This window comes from Vigna umbellata, chromosome 7 (assembly GCF_029865625.1).
Source record: "Vigna umbellata cultivar VRB3 chromosome 7, Vumbellata_1.0, whole genome shotgun sequence".
NCBI lineage: Eukaryota > Viridiplantae > Streptophyta > Magnoliopsida > Fabales > Fabaceae > Vigna > Vigna umbellata.
The window spans coordinates 34,293,594-34,313,591 of record NC_142171.1 but is presented as its reverse complement, the minus strand read 5'-3'; the positions used below and the strand labels follow the sequence as shown (position 1 = coordinate 34,313,591).

The window sequence follows — 19,998 nt, the reverse complement described above, 5'->3', positions numbered from 1 at the left end:
TTCTAAAACTGTGGATTGGAGACAGCAGTTGAATGCTCATGAATGTATAGTTAATGAGGTAATGGTCATTGTCGAGTATTTAAGATGTGCATTGAAAGCCATTAAAAGGTAAATTAATGGGTAATATTCTCTGAAATCATATAAATAGCAGTCAAAGGAGAAGGTAAACTCTCTGTTCTTTGATAATTACATAGACTTGCAAAGGCTAATTCTGACTTGAGCGTCAGAGTGTTTGTTGCAGGTCAACCCATTTGTACTGAGAACGAACGCGAGGAGAGCGAAAGGCAAAGGACCGATCGGTTGAGGAGGAGTGTTTCCGGGCGGAGGCAGCAGGAGTTTTCCTTGGTCCCATTCAGCAGAAACACGATTAATTATATATTATAATTTAATTACATTTTAATTCAATGTGACTCTTTTTCTTATATAAAAGTAAGGTTTAATACCCTATTTTGTCCCCATTTTCGTTCGAAAATGTCAAATTAGTCCATCTTTTATAAAATGTGTCAATTACGTCCTCACTTAATAAAATTTGCATCAATGAAATCCCTTCCGTTAAATCCGTACAAACGACGTTATAAAATATATTTTGCTACATATAAATTTTTTGTAATTATTTGATGCTACTTTTTTATACTTTTTTCTACATAAAAATGTGTAAAATAAATATAAATATATGTCATTCTAATATTCAAAAAAAAATACTTGAATTGTATTGTTTGTTGACCGAGAGGAGGGGATAAAGAATGAGGCAGAAGAAATCCATAATTAGGGCCAATGTAACAACATTGCATTCCCGATACTTTTACTTAAAACGTTATTTCCTAGAAGAAATATGAGCCACAAATCAAATTAGGCGCATTTCAAAAACAGAAGAAGTAAGTTTCGGGACTAAGAACAACCTTTGAGCAGTGAGATATCCAACAACAAGAAGCACAATTGTAAAGGAAAAGGAAAAAGTATACGAAAATTATTTGTCCGTTTCCCGATTATAAAGGGAACAGTTAACAATACCAATTAAATCTGCATTTTTTAACTACATAACACAAAATCTTAAAACTAAACAATAGTACCTAGCAAAATAACTTTAAGAACTAAATAAAAACTCCATATTTGTTTTTTCAAAGTGACTCTATAATTATGAAACCTATGGAAACATTTTTTTCTTTCGTCATCATCATCCTCGTACTTAGAAATCCTTAAGCAAGTTGCGAACTTGTTCTAACGTGACGAACAGCGCAACCGTGAAGGGTCCCTGTCTCGAAATCGTGGGGACAAAACCTTTGTATAGAGCCATGGGACCCTCCGCACGCATAGTCTTCAAGGCACAGTCAAGTGCACCGGAGTACGGCGGCGGCGCCCCGTGCTCCACCTTCATGTTCATCACCCTAGTCTTGATCACATCGACGGGGTTGGACATAACCGCAGCCACAAACCCCGCCGCGAAACTCGCCGTTACATGGGTCCCGAGCCCATCACGCATGACACCCTTTTCCAAAATCATCTCCTTGAACTGGTCGTAAGAGGCAAGTTGTGAGGCCGTGACTATCATAGCGCGGTTCACCGTAAGTGATGAGCCACGCCATAGACTGGTGACACCTTCGTCTTTTGTCATTCTCGTGATGGCATCAACGACGGACTTATAGTTTCGTCGTTGAGATGGAGGAAGTCTCCCGTCGGCTTGCATGCGGACCATTGCCACGTCGGCGGGGTTTCCGACGGCTGCGCCTATTCCACCGGCGATTAGCCCTGCCGTGATCTTGTAGGTTAGGGGCATGGTGCCACTGGCAAAGTTGGGATCAGACCATTTCTTTTTTAGCACGTCGTAGAGTCCCATGCGGGTGGTAGAATAGAGAAGCTGGCGGAGAATAGTGGCGGAGACGCCGGAGAAAAGCGCGGTGACACCTTCTTGTTGTACTAATTTGACGCCGACGGAAATGGGACCCACCTTGGGTGGCGGTGCATGGACGAAGCTAGGGTGGAAGGCTGTCTCTCCTTGGAGCTGCATTCGGACCTTGATGAGATCAAGAGGGTGGGTGGAACACCCTGCGATCACGGAAGCGATGCCTCCTTCCACAAAACCTTTCACGCCCATTTCGAGTTGGATGAAAAAGTTTACTGCTTTGTAATAGTGAAATTGGGGAGGTGGATGGGGTTGATTTTGTCAGAAAATTTTCCGGGAAAAGCTTGAAGGAAAAAAATAATGGAAACTATGTATATATAGAAGAATGAAGTTAAAAGCTTTGGGTTATCTCGCTAGGGACCGAAAGCTGTGAAACAAGATTGAGGAGAAGCTTTGGGTTTGTGAAAAATATAGTGAGAAAAAGGATGGTTTGCGTTGCAGGGGAAGGGAATTTATAGGTTTGTTACGAAAGGAAGAAAGAAGGAAGCTAGGATTTGGCGCAGCAAAATCTGAAAATGAATTAATAGACGCATTTGTGAGGGCTCTCCAGATTTTTCGCTTCCTTATTAATTAATTTATGTTTCATTTGAACACTTTAAAATATTGAATTTGACCTCTCTTAGTTAAACGGCAGAGTTGATGTTGCATGTTTAGATTTGCAATAGTGTCCAAAAATATAGGAGAAGAAAAGTAGGGCCTTTTGACTTTTGAATTTGACCTTTTTCGTGAGTCATCATGGGTGACTCCAGCAGCAAAGACTTCTCACACGTTGTCTCGTTTGAAGTTTGAACGAGGCAGTCATACACTGGTGTTTGCAATAGAGGTGAGGGCTTCGATCACTCTGTTTAGCGTTGTTTGAATGTAATGTAATATCATTCATTTCTGTTGTAATTCTAAATTTTACTATTTTTTAAATAAATCATCAAGTATAAAAATAAATTAAAATGGCTTCTATATTTAAAAATATATATTTCTTTCAACGACTAAATAAAACATTTGAATCATAAAAAAAAGTTATTTTATGTCAACAATCATATAAAATACTATTTAGAAAATAAATTTTATAAAACTTTGTGAAGTAAAAATTAAAAGAAAAATTAAAAGTGATAGTTGAACAAAACATTGTATAAATATTTGATACACACAATTTTTTTATCGGGACATTACTCTTTTTTTTATTCATTTCTTTTATCTAAAAGTATAAATCTTCATGTTTTTTACTATCATTTTTTCTAATATACATCAAATGAAACTAAACGTGTATCATCTTAACATTACTCAATAAATACTCATATTATAAAAATCATCTAGATTTAAGCAATCCCACATATTTTACCAAATTACTAATCACATTTTCTTTGTCATTTCAGAATGAAACAAAGGTTTTGTAAACTTAATTCTTTTACATATATATGATTCGAATCAAAATTTTGTTTTAATGAATTCAATCACTAGTGCAAAAATAACGTATAACGTCACACGTTCAACGTCCAACTACTAAATAACCAACGTTAAAAATGACTGGTGGCATTTTTGTAAATAAATGCAATTATTAAACGTCATTTAGAATTGTAATTGGACATAAAAGGATATAAAATGTCGAATGCCCTAGCGTTAGACGTCAAAAGGTTAGTGAATTCAATAAAAATTTGAGCGGAAGATTGAAAATTCATTCACTTTATCCTAGCGCGCGAGACCCTCTTCTGTGCTCAAACTTTTCTCGAACGAAGTTTGATGACCATCACATGTAATCTTTCTTTCATTTGATACAAATGCATGTTAATTTACTACTTTAGGTATGATTTTCGTTTGTTTTGACCGATTATTTTCGTGTTCTTGTCCTTCAAAGGCGCATTCTGCTTTCGTTTTCGTTTTCATTTTGAAGAACTTATTTGTTGAACTTGTTTCTTGCTATTTTTTGTTGAACTTGTTTTTTGTTGTTATTTGGTTAAACTTGTTTGTTGTTGTTGTTTGATTGAACTTGTTTCTTGTTTGTCATTGTTGTTTGTTGTTGATACTATATTACACATTCATAGTTCATGCTTTACAAAATACGAAAAACTCAAATTTATTGTTTTTCTACTTTTCAGATCTCGTAGAGTTGTAAAAAAGGATCACAATTAATTAAAAAATTAAAAAATTGATTAACGTCATTTATTGATAAAATTTGACGTTAAATTTAACGTCGAATTTTTAAATTTGACGTCAATTTAACGTCTCCCGATATGACATCGTTCACGAATTCGACGTAAAAGGTCCAAAATATTTGGCGTTGTATGTTGTTTTTGTACTGGTGAATCTAATTCAAATAAAAAAGAATGAGTTCTGTGTGATGAATTATTTGAAGAGAGAATTCATTAAGAAAACATAAATGAAATCTGAATCCAATATACATAATGTACTCATACCACTTTTTTTTAAAACAATACATTAAGATAATAAATTTATGAATTTTTATCTTTATTTTTTTATATATATTCAATATAAGAGTTAAGTTGATCACATTTATCTTTGGAATAGGATATCAATAGCTATCAATATGACCCATTGATAACAGTTGAAAAACTGTTATTTTCATGCTTAAAATTGATACTAAAAGCAACCTTTAACACTTAGAAACTAGCTTGAAATCATGCTTTTGTTCATATTTTCAGAAATAAGAGAGCTGAACAGGTTTATGCTTGATTTCAGTGTTTTTGTGCAGGTTTTAAGGTGAATTTAGTGAAAGAAGTGAAGAAGGAGAGAGATGGTGATGGACGAGTGGCTTCGAGAAGTGACCAAAGGCGCGACGCGGACTCCTCGAAGCTTCTCCGACGAGTGAAGACACAGCGGAATGGAGAGGAAGCTCTAAATCGAAGAATGACTCTCAGGAAATCTAAGGAAACTGAGAGTGCACACAACGAAACTCTAGACCTAGGTTTAAACGGTGGAAAATGAATTTTAAACGGTGACAAAAGGTGTTTAATCGGTGGAACATGATAAACAAGGTGAGGAGAGGTTTTTAATCGATCCAGAAGCTAGATCAAACGGTGAAAATGAAGAAATGGTGAAAAGGATGTGAATCTGTGAAGAGAATAAGGTTTATAGTTGATGAAGAGGTGAATCTGTGAAGAGAGAAAATGGAGTAGAGGCTTACGGTAATGATGATGCGTTTCAGAGGAAGAAACCCTAGCAGATGCGCGAGTGGAAAAATGGAAAATGAAGTGGCATGTGCGTGAGATGAAAAGCCCGAGGAGAGGTGGCAGCGAAGGATGTAACGTGGAGGAGAGAGAGAAAGCACCGTGGAATTTTGGAGAAAATGGAAGAATGAGAGTGTGCTTGGAAGGTGGATAGAGGGAGTCTTTGGACTCTCTAGCCTATGACTTTCAAGAGAGAATTATTCTGATTTCAGAAATATAATTCTCATTCAGCTCAAAAGTGACAATACAATAGAGGAGCTGGGTATTTATAGTAACCCATGCTCCTTAAGAGCTAAACTATAAAAAGTAAAATTACAAAAAGAGGACTACGTCAAGTAGGATTCCATCATGCCCTCCCTCTTAAGAAAAGATTTGTCCTCAAATCTGACAATCGCCTTATGAAGAAGCTCCACTCAATCTTTGGGAGCATGGCCATCTTGGAGTGGCCTTATTCTTTTAGATCTAGTTTTCTTCCTCCTGGATCAAACACGAATCTGCAATACACATCAAATATATCTTCGATTAATATCAATCCAAGAAATAATTTTTCTTTAAGAGAATAAGAACTTCTAATGCTTTGATTAGTAATCTTTGAGAATTTTAGAAGTCCAAATTCTATTATATCTTGAGTTAATAGTTTTCTTAAAGATAAGAATAACTCAAGATTTGAATTGTCATATTTTGAAAATGTTTCCATGACAATTGGTTTGAAAGAGAAGTCAAAAATTGAAAAATAGGTTTTGCCATAAGGAAAAGAAGTAAAGATTTGGAAACCTTCCCTTTTAAGTTCTATGGTCTTTGGAAGAATAGGTTTTGTCATCAGTAACAAATTCTCCTTTTCTTTCTTCTCTTTTTCTTGCCTTTCTCTCTTTTCTTCTTTTCTCTCTTCTTCTCTTCTTAATTCCTCTCTTCTTCTCTCTTCTCTTTTCTCTATTTGTTCTCTCTCTCTCTTCTCTTCTTCTTTCTTTTCTTTCTTTTCTTTTCTCTCAATCTCTCGTTCTCTTTTCTTATCCTTGATCTCCTTAAGTGTTGCCCCAAATTCTAATTCTCTACGAAGAAACCCATGATCATTTAAACTCTCAAGAAATAATTTTCCATTATTAATGCAATCCCTAATTAGTTCTAGGTTTCTTTTAATGCTTGAAGGCACAAACTTTCTTCTCATGCAAGCTTTTAAATCATGCCAATCACGTATGGAGGACTTTCTACCTTTCCTAACATGATATTGTCTTTCATCCCACCACTCACTTGCATGCACTTCTAACTTAGAGAGATATATACTAAGAACATAATATTCACTCTCTTCACAAAACCAAGGATTTATTTTATCAATTTCTTTTTCCCAAGCTAGGTATGTTAATGCACCTATGTCTTTACCAAATGATGGAAGATTCCTAGCTTGTTTAAACATTTCATCAACTTTATCTAACCTAGAAGACCTATATGAACTATAAGAAAACATCTTTGTTTTTAAAAGTTTTCTTAATCTAAAGGGTTCAAAACTTTCACTTAGACAAGTCCCAGGTAAGAGAGGTGAGCTAAAGAGCTGCTTAAGTACCAAGTCTTGCCTTGCCAGAAATGTCTTAGGCTACTAACTAATTACCCCTTAAACTAAAATCACCTTTAGAAACAAAGTACACAACTCAAACAATTAAGCACAAATAAAAGACTAGACTCTCGGACTCTAATGTGAAAAGGCTTAGAGTTTAATCCCTTTTAGCCTAAATCACCCCTAAACGTAAAACTCAAAACAAATCAATATAAACAAAACACTAAGAATCCAGCGGACTCTAATGACCCCTACGAGAAACACAATTCAAATCAATATTAAAGTCTACTCCTATAGTGAAGCTTGTAGCTTTGGCTAACATGACACATTCACCTGTCTAGCTATGCTAAAAAAATAAAAGCAAATAAAGTTGCCAAGAGTTTGAAAGAGCACCAAGGACTCTTCCTAAACACTTGGACTTTATAAAAGGCCCTTTTACAAAACAAAAACTAAAACTAACAGTGGGCAAACACAAACCCAGTACAAATACAAACAAAAATTGAAATCCTATGCTACGGTGCTCTTGGTACCCACATTCACGTAATCCACTTTGCTTCGTGTCAATCTCAGTCCTGTCCAATTAGAGATGTTGCTGCTGCCACGATCTGACCCAAACACCTTGTTCAAATGAAGATCCACGTGCTCAACTTAGTACTGCTGCTATCAAATCTTCTTGGTTTCTATTGATCAAGTTCTACAAACACATATGCCGAAACTGATGTGAGGATTCACTTAATTAAAACAAATGGCAGACAAAGATATAGGGTAGTAAACTTCCCTTTCTCTCGGTACAGTTGATGCAGATTCCTTTTGCTCTCAACTTGAAATCTGCATTCACGAGATACTATGATTTCAAGGCTATACTGCAAGAAAATCACCCAATTCAGCAAATCACAACATCCAACAAATTGCAAGCTATAACACAAACAGTTTAAACAAACAAAAGCAATATAGCTAAGCAACTTCCCTAATTAATGCTATTTCTAGTTGTTGGCTTTAGTGGACTTTGTTGTAGGTTCTTCCTTGTGCTCAACTAATCAGCAGATTCATTCTTCACTTTCTCCCTGCACTGATTCGGTTCAGATCTGCTTACAGAAATTGCACCAAATCCAGCAAAATACACAAGGACATGGATATTAAACCAGATGCAATGGGTGTAATTCAAAGCTGAACTAAACTGATTTAAACAACCATTCAATTCTAATTTAAATTCTGATCAATCCAATGGGTAAAAAGAATTATGTGCTTAATTCAACCACAACGTCAGAATTGGAAAATAAGTGCTTTAGTCACTTCTTCAAATGGAATGATGCTTTGGCAGTTAAAACAAGTTCATGCACAAGCCTAATTACTCCAAGCAAATCAATTCATGCATAAATCAGTCCATGAACAACTAACTAGGTGGCATGCAAGGGTATGCAATCAATCAATCTGAACAAAACTGAAATCTGCATGTGATTAATACCAGGAAAATATTTTCTATATGCATTTGGGAAAAATGATCTCAACAAAGAAAGAGTGATGGTGCTAATAAGTATTCAACAGATTTCAACAATTGTAAGCAAACCATGAAATCAGTAATCACATTCAGACATATAATATCTCAATGATTTCAGCAAACAGTTTATAAGCCAAAATGAATGCAATGTCAGTTTAAGCAAATCACAACTGCTCCAATCTACTTGATCCAATTTCTTTTCCTGCACAATGAACAATCACAAAACAGTTAGATTAACAATGAATTCTCTATTTCAAAGTGCCAAGGAATTAGGCCAAGTCAGCCTTACAAAACTCACAACACTCAGGCTTCTTTTTAAAAGCTTAAAGCACTCAAAATGTAAAGGTTTGGAAGGGAGATTCTCCCTTGGCAGTACACAGTTGGAGAGTCTTTCAGACCACCACCACCTAAGATGCTACCAAGCACACAAACCTTCTTTCAAATTCCAGAAACCAGAGTGTAACAAGCTTCTCAATCAAGAATGGCTAGGCTAAGGTCAAAATCAGAAACCAGAACAGAACAGCCACAAATAAGGACAACACAGCAGAGAAACTGACTCAAGATCAGATTATGAAAGCAACAAAAGCTTCAAATTAAGAACAGCAGATCAGATTTTACATGTAATGTAGACAAAACTAAGACATTCAACAATGACAATCAAGAAACAAAGCTTTTGATCAAAGTGAGCACTCAAACTGAACCTAACAATAGCTCTAGAAAAGATTTTAAAAGCAAATAAAACCAAACAAGAAGCTGCTGAAATGTTTAAGAAAAAAAATCCAGTTTCTAACAAATACACACACTAGACTGCACTGACCTAATTGGCTTTTAAAACTGTTCAATGACTATTTTTATTGATTGTTCTCAATTTTTTTTTTTTTTTTTTTATGGTCAAACCTGTTGCTACAGTCCAGATACAAACTTCCAGAAATCAGAATTTAGCACACAAAAATTATGCAGCAACTTGTGAAGGAAAATGGTCAAAACTTGGTGGTCTCAAGAGTGTAAATATGTATGGCAGCTAGAACTCATAATACTTTTGCATCAACAATTTTAGAGCATGAATTAAAACTGGTTTAAACAATTTAAAGATGCAGAAACAAAGTCTTTCAAAAATTGCAATTGTTCAGCTACCAATTCACTCAAAATAAGCAACTCAACCAACCAAAATTTGACTCAAATGTTGAAACAACATGTGAACAAGTCACAGGACTAAAAAAAACAGCAAATAAAAGTTGAACAAAACACTATGAAAATGGATGGAATATGTTCAGCCATGATCTAAATGCCAAACAGATTTAAAAATCAGAAAAGGACTCAAGCAAAGAATTGTGCAGATCGGTCAACTGCAGAATTGGTGCAACGAGAGTCTTCCAATGATGCTACCAAGCTTTTTGCAGAAGCATTTCATTGCTTATATGGTATGCATCAAGGACTAGCTCTTCTTAGACATTAAATCACAGATTCAAATCACCACTTGCTTGCAAATGAACACAACAAATTTAAACTACTGCTCAAGAATCTGAAATTGAAATTGGTGTCACCACTCATGCACTTGAGCTCTCATTGAATTTGTCATAGCTCAATATAATGTGCAGATAGTGCTCACACATTCAGTTTACACAGATGCAGTGATAAACTAATTTAAACCAGATTTGAAAACAGTAGAAGCAAATTCACATGACAGAACAATACAGGAAAAGATGCTTAAACAAAAATGACTCAACAAGACAATTGGACCGAATAAAATGATAAAAAAAACATTGACTCAAGGCACAGGAAACGCAACTTGGAGACCGAAACAAGATTTGCAACAATTCAAATCAGAAAAACAAATCAAGACATTAAAGGAAAATAATGAACAACTCAGAAATTAACGAAACACAACAGAAAATCCAAACGAGACAAAACGAACAGAGGATGACATAAAACAGAAACGCGAATCATAATCAAAATGAACAAAAATATGAATCAAACAAGACCGAATCGAAACAAAACGCAAAGAACAAAAATCAAACCGAGACGCGAAACAACGCAAGAACAGAAGACAACTCGAAACAGAGACGAACCGAGATACTTACCTTCGAAGCGTGTTCGACCTTGCTCTGAATACCACTTGATGGACGAGTGGCTTCGAGAAGTGACCAAAGGCGCGACGCGGACTCCTCGAAGCTTCTCCGACGAGTGAAGACACAGCGGAATGGAGAGGAAGCTCTAAATCGAAGAATGACTCTCAGGAAATCTAAGGAAACTGAGAGTGCACACAACGAAACTCTAGACCTAGGTTTAAACGGTGGAAAATGAATTTTAAACGGTGACAAAAGGTGTTTAATCGGTGGAACATGATAAACAAGGTGAGGAGAGGTTTTTAATCGATCCAGAAGCTAGATCAAACGGTGAAAATGAAGAAATGGTGAAAAGGATGTGAATCTGTGAAGAGAATAAGGTTTATAGTTGATGAAGAGGTGAATCTGTGAAGAGAGAAAATGGAGTAGAGGCTTACGGTAATGATGATGCGTTTCAGAGGAAGAAACCCTAGCAGATGCGCGAGTGGAAAAATGGAAAATGAAGTGGCATGTGCGTGAGATGAAAAGCCCGAGGAGAGGTGGCAGCGAAGGATGTAACGTGGAGGAGAGAGAGACAGCACCGTGGAATTTTGGAGAAAATGGAAGAATGAGAGTGTGCTTGGAAGGTGGATAGAGGGAGTCTTTGGACTCTCTAGCCTATGACTTTCAAGAGAGAATTATTCTGATTTCAGAAATATAATTCTCATTCAGCTCAAAAGTGACAATACAATAGAGGAGCTGGGTATTTATAGTAACCCATGCTCCTTAAGAGCTAAACTATAAAAAGTAAAATTACAAAAAGAGGACTACGTCAAGTAGGATTCCATCAGATGGAATCAGAAAAGACATCAAAAAGTGTAAAAGGAGAAGCCGCAACTACCGCTCAGCGGCACTCTTATGGGCTTGGGCCTAAATTTTCTATAATTTTAGAATAGTATATAAGCTTTAGGACGTCCTAGGGTTTGTATCTTTGGCAGAAACGAAGCAAACACTCTCTCTTCCACCCCTTTGAAGGAGGATCTTGGATGCTCAGGCTACCTCTTCACCTTTCTAGGGTTTTATCTTTCATTCTTCTATTATTATTCATCTAGTTTGACCATGAATATGGTGAACTAAACCTTGTATTGTTGTTGGGGAATCAATGTAGTCTTGTGAAACTCTCATATATGGAATTTGTTTTTATATCTTATATTTAAGACCTATGCTTTCTTTCATCATTAGTTAGGGTTTTTCCTCTTTGCTCAATGCTTGCTTTGTTTAACTCATTCAATGCATGATTATTGATTTTGTCGATACGGGAACGTACGGGGAAATCTAGATCCGGGGAATTTCTCCCAATAGTATATTGGTTGCCATTAATCTCCTGCACTTAAGAACTAATTACTAGGAACGCTAGGAATTGTATGAACTCGTAATTAAGGATAGGCCTTCTTGCAAGGTGATTTAGAGAGTGGCATTAACAATGATGAATAGAATTTTGAATTCCTAAAGTATATGAGAGTGGATAAGATGAAATTGATAACCCCAACAACATACTCATCCATATATTCCATTGAAGTGCTTGTATTTTGTTTTAGCCATTGATCAAATTCATGCATACATGTTTATTTTCTGTTTTGCATATTAAACTCCACTTATTTCATTCTTAAGTCTTAAATAATCAACAAATCACATAACTAAACTAGGCCGTGAGTCCTTTGGGAGAACGATACTTGGTCTTACCGAGTTTATTACTTGAAACGATTCGGTCACACTTCCGATTGTCCAACAAGTTTGTGGCGCCGTTTTTTGGTGTTCATAAATTTGTCATCACCCATACCTGATAGACGGCGGTTCGAGGCACATCAACGAGAAGGAGGAAATCGGAGATTCGCTTGAGCTGAAGTACCGAGAAGCAGCTGAAGAAACGATTTGACCCGTGAATCCTCAGATTCTGCCAAGGAGAAACACATGAGGCAGCGGAAGAACTAGGAACCCTAGGATTGGAGGATTGGAGGTTTGTTCGGTGGAAAACCTAGGGTTTGATGCGGAAGCGGATTTGAACGGTGGGGAAGTGATTTTAGTCGGTGAGAAGGGAACTAATCGGTGGAAAATGATTTACGGGGAGGTCTACGGGAACGATGTGGTTCGTGGTGGAAGAGAGCCATCGAGAGAGAACGTAGAGGAAGGTTTCGCGAAATGAAGATGTGGTATTGTGCGGACGGAACTCGCGAGGGAATAAGCTCGCGTGGCAGTGATGGCGTAAGCAATCCACGCGGCTGATGCAGAGTGGTGTAGAAAATAGTTACGTGGAGGTGAGAGATATCTGAACTGTAAAAGGAAATGAAAGATGAAGCGTGAATGGAAGGTGGCTAGAGGAGATCCTTTGGATTCTCTAGCCTTGACTTTCAAGGTAGAATTGTTCTGGAGTGTTCTCAACAGAATAACAATTCATTATGCTCAAAAGTATCTTAGAAGAAGTGGTGACATGGCTATATATAGGACTAAAAGTCCCTCCTATCTAGCACATGCCTAACACCTTTTACACATGCTTTAATAAAAGTAAAAGAAATACTACACTAAACTAATTGGGCTTGGCCCCGTCTATCATCCCCTCCCCCTTGGAAAGGATTTGTCCTCAAATCTGATGGTGCTTCTAAAGACTTATTTTTGTTGGCTTCACAAGGGTTCCTCCTGGGTCAAATATCCATCTGCAATAAGCATCAAACATATCTCTAATAAGTTTTCTTTGACCCAATAAGATATATAAAAGAATATGTGTAGAAGAAGGTTTCCTAATTTTGAAATTTTTAATTTTAATATAATAAAGAAACCTTTCTTCATTTGAAATTTTATTTGTATCTTGAGTTATTGGTAACCATAAAGGTAACCATAACCCAAGTTGTGACTTTGCATGTGTTGAAAGTGATAACATTTTTAAAGATTGAGTGGCAAATTCTTTGAAAGAAAAGTGAAATTTGGGAAATTCAAATATAAATGGAGAAAAGTGAGAGGATAGAAAACCTCCCCTTAAGATTCTAGCTTCTAGTGTAGGAGGATATGTTGCCCTTAGTTGCTCTCTTTTTTTCTTTTCTTCCATTTCTATCCTTTCAACTTCTTCCTTTTCTCTTCTTTGTGCTTCTTTTCTTTCTTTCTTTCTTCTTTTCTCTTCTTCTCTTCCTTCCTCGTCTCTTTTCTCTCTCTCTTCCTCTTTTCTTCTCTCTTTTTCTTCCTCTTTTCTTCTCTCATTTTCTTCCTCTTCTCTTCTCTCTTGCTCTTTTCTTTTCTCTTCTTCTCTTCTTTCTTTTTCTCTTCTCTCTATTTCTTCCTCTTTTCTTCTCTCTTGTTGTGATTGTGAGTTGTGTCCTTTGATTTTAAAAGTGATTTTAGTTTAAAGGGTAACTAAAATAGGAAGAAATAGAGAGAAGAGAAAAAGAAAGAAGAGAAGAAGAGAAAAGAAAAGAGCAAGAGAGAAGAGAAGAGGAAGAAAATGAGAGAAGAAAAAAGGAATAAAAAGAGAGAAGAAAAGAGGAAGAGAGAGAGAGAAGAGACGAGGAAGGAAGAGAAGAAGAGAAAAGAAGAAAGAAAGAAAGAAAAGAAGCACAAAGAAGAGAAAAGGAAGAAGTTGAAAGGATAGAAATGGAAGAAAAGAAAAAAAGAGAGCAACTAAGGGCAACATATCCTCCTACACTAGAAGCTAGAATCTTAAGGGGAGGTTTTCTATCCTCTCACTTTTCTCCATTTATATTTGAATTTCCCAAATTTCACTTTTCTTTCAAAGAATTTGCCACTCAATCTTTAAAAATGTTATCACTTTCAACACATGCAAAGTCACAACTTGGGTTATGGTTACCTTTATGGTTACCAATAACTCAAGATACAAATAAAATTTCAAATGAAGAAAGGTTTCTTTATTATATTAAAATTAAAAATTTCAAAATTAGGAAACCTTCTTCTACACATATTCTTTTATATATCTTATTGGGTCAAAGAAAACTTATTAGAGATATGTTTGATGCTTATTGCAGATGGATATTTGACCCAGGAGGAACCCTTGTGAAGCCAACAAAAATAAGTCTTCCGAAGCACCATCAGATTTGAGGACAAATCCTTTCCAAGGGGGAGGGGATGATAGACGGGGCCCAAGCCCAATTAGTTTAGTGTAGTATTTCTTTTACTTTTATTAAAGCATGTGTAAAAGGTGTTAGGCATGTGCTAGATAGGAGGGACTTTTAGTCCTATATATAGCCATGTCACCACTTCTTCTAAGATACTTTTGAGCATAATGAATTGTTATTCTGTTGAGAACACTCCAGAACAATTCTACCTTGAAAGTCAAGGCTAGAGAATCCAAAGGATCTCCTCTAGCCACCTTCCATTCACGCTTCATCTCTCATTTCCTTTTACAGTTCAGATATCTCTCACCTCCACGTAACTATTTTCTACACCACTCTGCATCAGCCGCGTGGATTGCTTACGCCATCACTGCCACGCGAGCTTATTCCCTCGCGAGTTCCGTCAGCACAATACCACATCTTCATTTCGCGAAACCTACCTCTACGTTCTCTCTCGATGGCTCTCTTCCACCACGAACCACATCGTTCCCGTAGACCTCCCCGTAAATCATTTTCCACCGATTAGTTCCCTTCTCGCCGACTAAAATCACTTCCCCACCGTTCAAATCCGCTTCCGCATCAAACCCTAGGTTTTCCACCGAACAAACCTCCAATCCTCCAATCCTAGGGTTCCTAGTTCTTCCGCTGCCTCATGTGTTTCTCCTTGGCAGAATCTGAGGATTCACGGGTCAAATCGTTTCTTCAGCTGCTTCTCGGTACTTCAGCTCAAGTGAATCTCCGATTTCCTCCTTCTCGTTGATGTGCCTCGAACCGCCGTCTATCACTTCCTCTAGAGTTTTCCATTTAATATTGCCTCCTGCTGAGGCGTCCAGCATCATCTTGGTTTGTGAACCAAGCCCTCCAAGGAAAGTTAAGACTACTTCCTGATCTTCAAAGCCATGCGTGGGTGTTTTTCTTAGCAAGCTTTTGTATCTGTCCCATTCATGCCCCAGTGATTCTTCCATACCCTGCTTAAATGAAGATATCTCTTGCTTGCCTTTTGTCACCTTAGATTGTGGGAAATACTTGTTTAAAAATTTTGTGACATCAATTTTGGTGCTTACAAATTTGTCCATCACACTGCTTCCCACTCTGTGAAACTTTCTTCTGGGAAAGAATTCAACCAAAGCTTAGCATTGCCTCCCAATGAGAAAGGAAACGAGCTAAGTTTGATAGCTTCGTCTTGCACCCCATTAATCTTTACTGTGTTGCAAATCTCATTGAAGGTAGTGAGGTGCTCATATGGGCTTTCATGAGATAACCCATTGAATTGGTTGCTTTTCACCAGTTGAATCAGTGCTGGTTTAACCTCCATATTAGCTGCATTGACTCTAGGTCTAGCTATACTGTTAAAGTGCTGAGGTCCAGCTATATTGGTGTAGTCAGCAAGAGTTCTTGTAACATTGTTGTTCTCCATATTTTCTGTGCTATGAACAGAACCTTGTGGTGATGATTGTAAGAGAGTTTCTGGAGAAGGGACAAGTTCTCTAGATGTTCGGATTCTTCTCCTCCGTCTACTCTCGTCTAGACCTTCAAGCAGAGGTTCTGTTGTTTTCTTGCTCCTTGTTCTAATTGCTTCCTGCATGCACAAGAAAACAAAACCCTAGAAAATATTTGTTAGCACAAACAGATATAGGAGAAGATAAAGATTCAGAAGATAAAAGATTCAGAGGATAAAATAAAATAAGATAGAATAAAATAAAATAAAATCAAATCTAATCTAATCAAATAAAATAAAATAAAATCTAATCTAATCTAATCAAATAAAATAAAATAAAATCTAATCTAATCAAATAAAATAAAATAAAATAAAATCTAATCTAATCAAATAAAATAAAATAAAATAAAATAAAATCAAATAAGATAAAATAAAAACCGAAAAAATAAAAACAGAAAATAAAAACAGAAATTCAAAATTAAAGTCAAAGATAATCAATAATCACACAAATTAACTAGTTCAACCACGAGTCCCCGGCAACGGCGCCAAAAACTTGATGGACAAATTTATGATCACCAAAATATGATGTCACAAACTTGTTTTACAATCGGCAAGTATGACCGAATCGTTCAAGTAATAAACTTGGTAAGACCAAGTATCGTTCTCCCAAAGGACTCACGGCCTAGTTTAGTTATGTGGTTTGTTGATTAGCTAAGACTTAAGGACGAAATAATTGGATTGAATTATGCAAAAGACGAAAATAAATATGTATGCATGAGGTTTTGATCAATGGCAAAAGCAAAAGACAAATACTTTCAATGAAATATATGTATGAATATGTTGTTGGGGGTCAATTTCATCTCATCCACTCTCATATATTTTAGGAATTCAACATTCAAATCATCATTGTTAATGTCACTCTCTAAATTACCTTGTCAAGAAGGCCTATCCCTAATTACGAGTTCATACGATTCCTAGCATTCCTAATAATTAGTTCTCTTAGCACAGGAGCTTAACGACAACCAATATAATATTGGGAGTAATTCCCCGGATCTAGACTTCCCCGTTCCCGTATCGACAAAATCAATAACCATGCATTGAATGAGTTAAACAAAGCAAGCATAAAGCAAAGAGGAAAAACCCTAACTAATGATGAAAGAAAGCATAAATCTTAGATTAAGATACAAGCATAAATTCCATATATGAGAGCTTCAAAAGATTACATTGATTCCCCAACAAACATACAAGGTTTAGTTCACCATATTCATGGTGAACCTAGATGAACAATAATGAAAGAATGAAGGATAAAACCCTAGAAAGGTGAAGAGGTAGCCTGAGCATCCAAGATCCTCCTTCAAAGGGGTGGAAGAGAGAGTGTTTGCTTCGTGTTTGCCAAAGATCCCAACCCTAAGACATCTAGGTCTTTAAATAGGACATAAAAATAATAGAAAACGGGTCCAGGCCCAAACAGATCATAAAATCGCATAAAACTTGCCCAAAACTCGTCTGGTTGACTTTTTTCGTATTCTGGTTGACTGGTTGACTTTTCTGGTTGACTGGTTGACTTTTCTGGTTTCTGGTTTACTTTTCAGCACTCCAATCATACGGTACTTCAATTCTTGTTTCAAATCATTCAATTAGCCTACAAAATCAAGGGAATCTTGCACAAAACCATTAAATTCACTTTCAACTCTCTTATTTCTGAAAATATGAATAAAAGCATGATTTCAAGCTAGTTTCTAAGTGTAAAGGTTGCTTTTTGTGTCAATTTTAAGCATGAAAATAACAGTTTTTCAACTGTTATCAAAGGTCTCTCAAGCTGTAGGGTTGTCGTTTTAGGTTTCACGTTCCTTCTTCGTCCTTCTCTTCTTTGTTTCGTTTCTGGTTATTTTTCAGCTTACATCCTCTGCCCTTTTCATCTGCGTGTGGCGTCTTTGCTCCTTCGTTTCAGTTGTTGTTTTCATAAGTGCGTGTTGCCTCAAGCTGTAGGGCTCCTTCGTTTCAAGGCTAACGGTTCAGGTATCATGTTCCCTCTTCCTCTTCCTCTTCTCTATTTCGGTTCTTTTTTGCCCTATTTTCGTTTTAAAGGGGATGGACATAAAAAAATAGTAGAATGATAACAATGTATTGAGCCCAATGTTGTCGTTTGGCTCTTTGGTATATTCCGATTGAATAGAAATTTTAACCTTGATTGAAATTGAGTTTAGTCTGTGTTTCAAATTTCTACTTGCAATGATTCTGGAGCAAAGGTAGGTAAAGGTTGTTTTGGCATATGTGTTGCATTATAGTTAAGGGTTGCTGTATATGGGTTGCATTATAGTTAAGGGTTGCTGCAAAAACTCTTCAAAATAGTTATGAAGGAGTTCAATCCAAGAAAAAATAGATTCGATAGTTAGACCTGTGAGTGAACCAAGTCTGATCATCAGGATCTGCATAAAACATGGTAAATAAATAGTTAAGAGTGCCTTCCACTCTGAACATAAAAACCTAGAAAATGTCCGTTAACAAAGTTCTAAATTCAAAGTAATTTCACTTGTTTTTCACTTTAAAATTCTCCAAGCAAAGTAGTAATAAAAGCAACTTATGATAACGAAAAGTATGTCACTGCTAATGAAATGATAAAATGATTACTTTATTTGTTACCAGACTAATTACTAGAACAAGTAACAGGGTTAGCAAAACAATGCCAAACCCAACAGGTCAGCAAGCATAACCCATCAATTTTGGCAAGATGGGTTGAGTTTTACGACCATCTAATTCACAAAGTTCCTTCATATTGACAATTGTAAAGCTTATACCCTTAGAAGGTATCTTAAGTACAGAGCCACCTGGATCTTAAGTTGCTGATCCTCCTTTAAATAACATTTTTAAGAAGCATTCAAGAAGACACTCTGATGAGTCAATATTTTATTCACTTCACTTAGTTTATTGTACTAGAATTAATCGGGGAATTGTGCTTAAATGTCCGGTATTTTCCCATTTTTCCTAATTGTGCTTAATTTGATCAGAAATTCTTATTTTAATTAATTTGAATGATTTGAGCTAATTATTTGCATTATTAATTGTAGGGAAAATTTTGGAAATACAATTTGAAACATTTGGAGGACAATAAAAAAATAAAGTGTTGATTTTATTGCAACATGCAAAGGAGGTGCAGATTTCATTTTAGGAGTTGCACATGGAGATGGACTTTCTAAAAAAAATGAAAGCACGGTCCAGCAAGGAGGATTTCCGGAAGCAAACTTGAGGTGTGGGAAGCATCTTGGGAGGTGCAAACGGACAGCAGGAGCAACTGTGGATGGACCGTGACTGAATGGAGAAGGGGTGCATCCAGCAAGCATCCAGCACTCACGCGTCCCAAAAGCACACTCCAGCAAGCACTTCACGGCCCACATCCAGCATCTTAGGGTGTGACACACAGCAACAATTGGAAGTTCACGGCCCAGCTAACATCCAGCAGATTGGAAGTGGTGTGCACATGGAGAGAAAGGGTGCAAACGGGAGGTCCAGCAGCATTGCAGGTCTAGCGTCCAACAAGCAACATGGGGTGCACACGCGAATAGCAGCAGATTTGGTCCATCCAGAAAAAGAGAAGCACACGGTCCAGAAAAAGGGGGGAGCTGCACGGAGTAAGTAGGTCACGGAATGGAGTATTACGGGGGAGTTCCAGTAGGGGTAATGAGGGCAGAAAGAGAGAGAGAACCACCGAGAGAGAATGGGGTGATGGGAGTAGGTGGTGTGCTGAAACGTGGAGAAGGGAAGTAATCACGCTTCATGAGGAAGCCGCCACCGAGGAGAAGAATGTTTTCTTTCTTAGCTTTTCAGTGAACCATGTTTACCTTCTTGGATTTTGGATGAATGAGAATGGAAAGCTTTATGTTAATTTCATTTTGCTGATTTACTCATTGCCTTCTTTTTATTTTTGGTTCTTACACTTTCGATTGAAGCTTAAATCTATGATTATATTGTCTAATGGTGCACGGTGATTCAGAAATGGTGCAGCAACTCACGTCCAGCACATAGTTGCACGGTGATGATTATTTTTAAATTGGAGAAAAGGAGGTGTTGATTTTCATTTAGTAGGTGTACGGTGTGGAACATTCTAGGAGCTGGAAGCACACATGAAGCTGCTGTCACTAAGTGAATTTCATTTCCTTTTGGCTAGAGAAAGGGTGTTCACGGTGAATGAGGAATAGGAGTATGTAGTGCATTGTTAAAGTTGAGCAGCTGTCACGGCTTTGACACGTTTTTCGAGATAAGCAAGCAGCAGTGTT

General features: G+C 36.8%; 1 pseudogene; it reads right to left on the bottom strand.

The window, feature by feature from the left end:
• Positions 1 to 1,186: 1,186 nt before the first annotated feature.
• LOC124821593 (mitochondrial uncoupling protein 5 pseudogene) lies at positions 1,187 to 2,092 on the bottom strand (annotated as a pseudogene).
• Between the last annotated feature and the right edge of the window lie 17,906 nt (positions 2,093 to 19,998).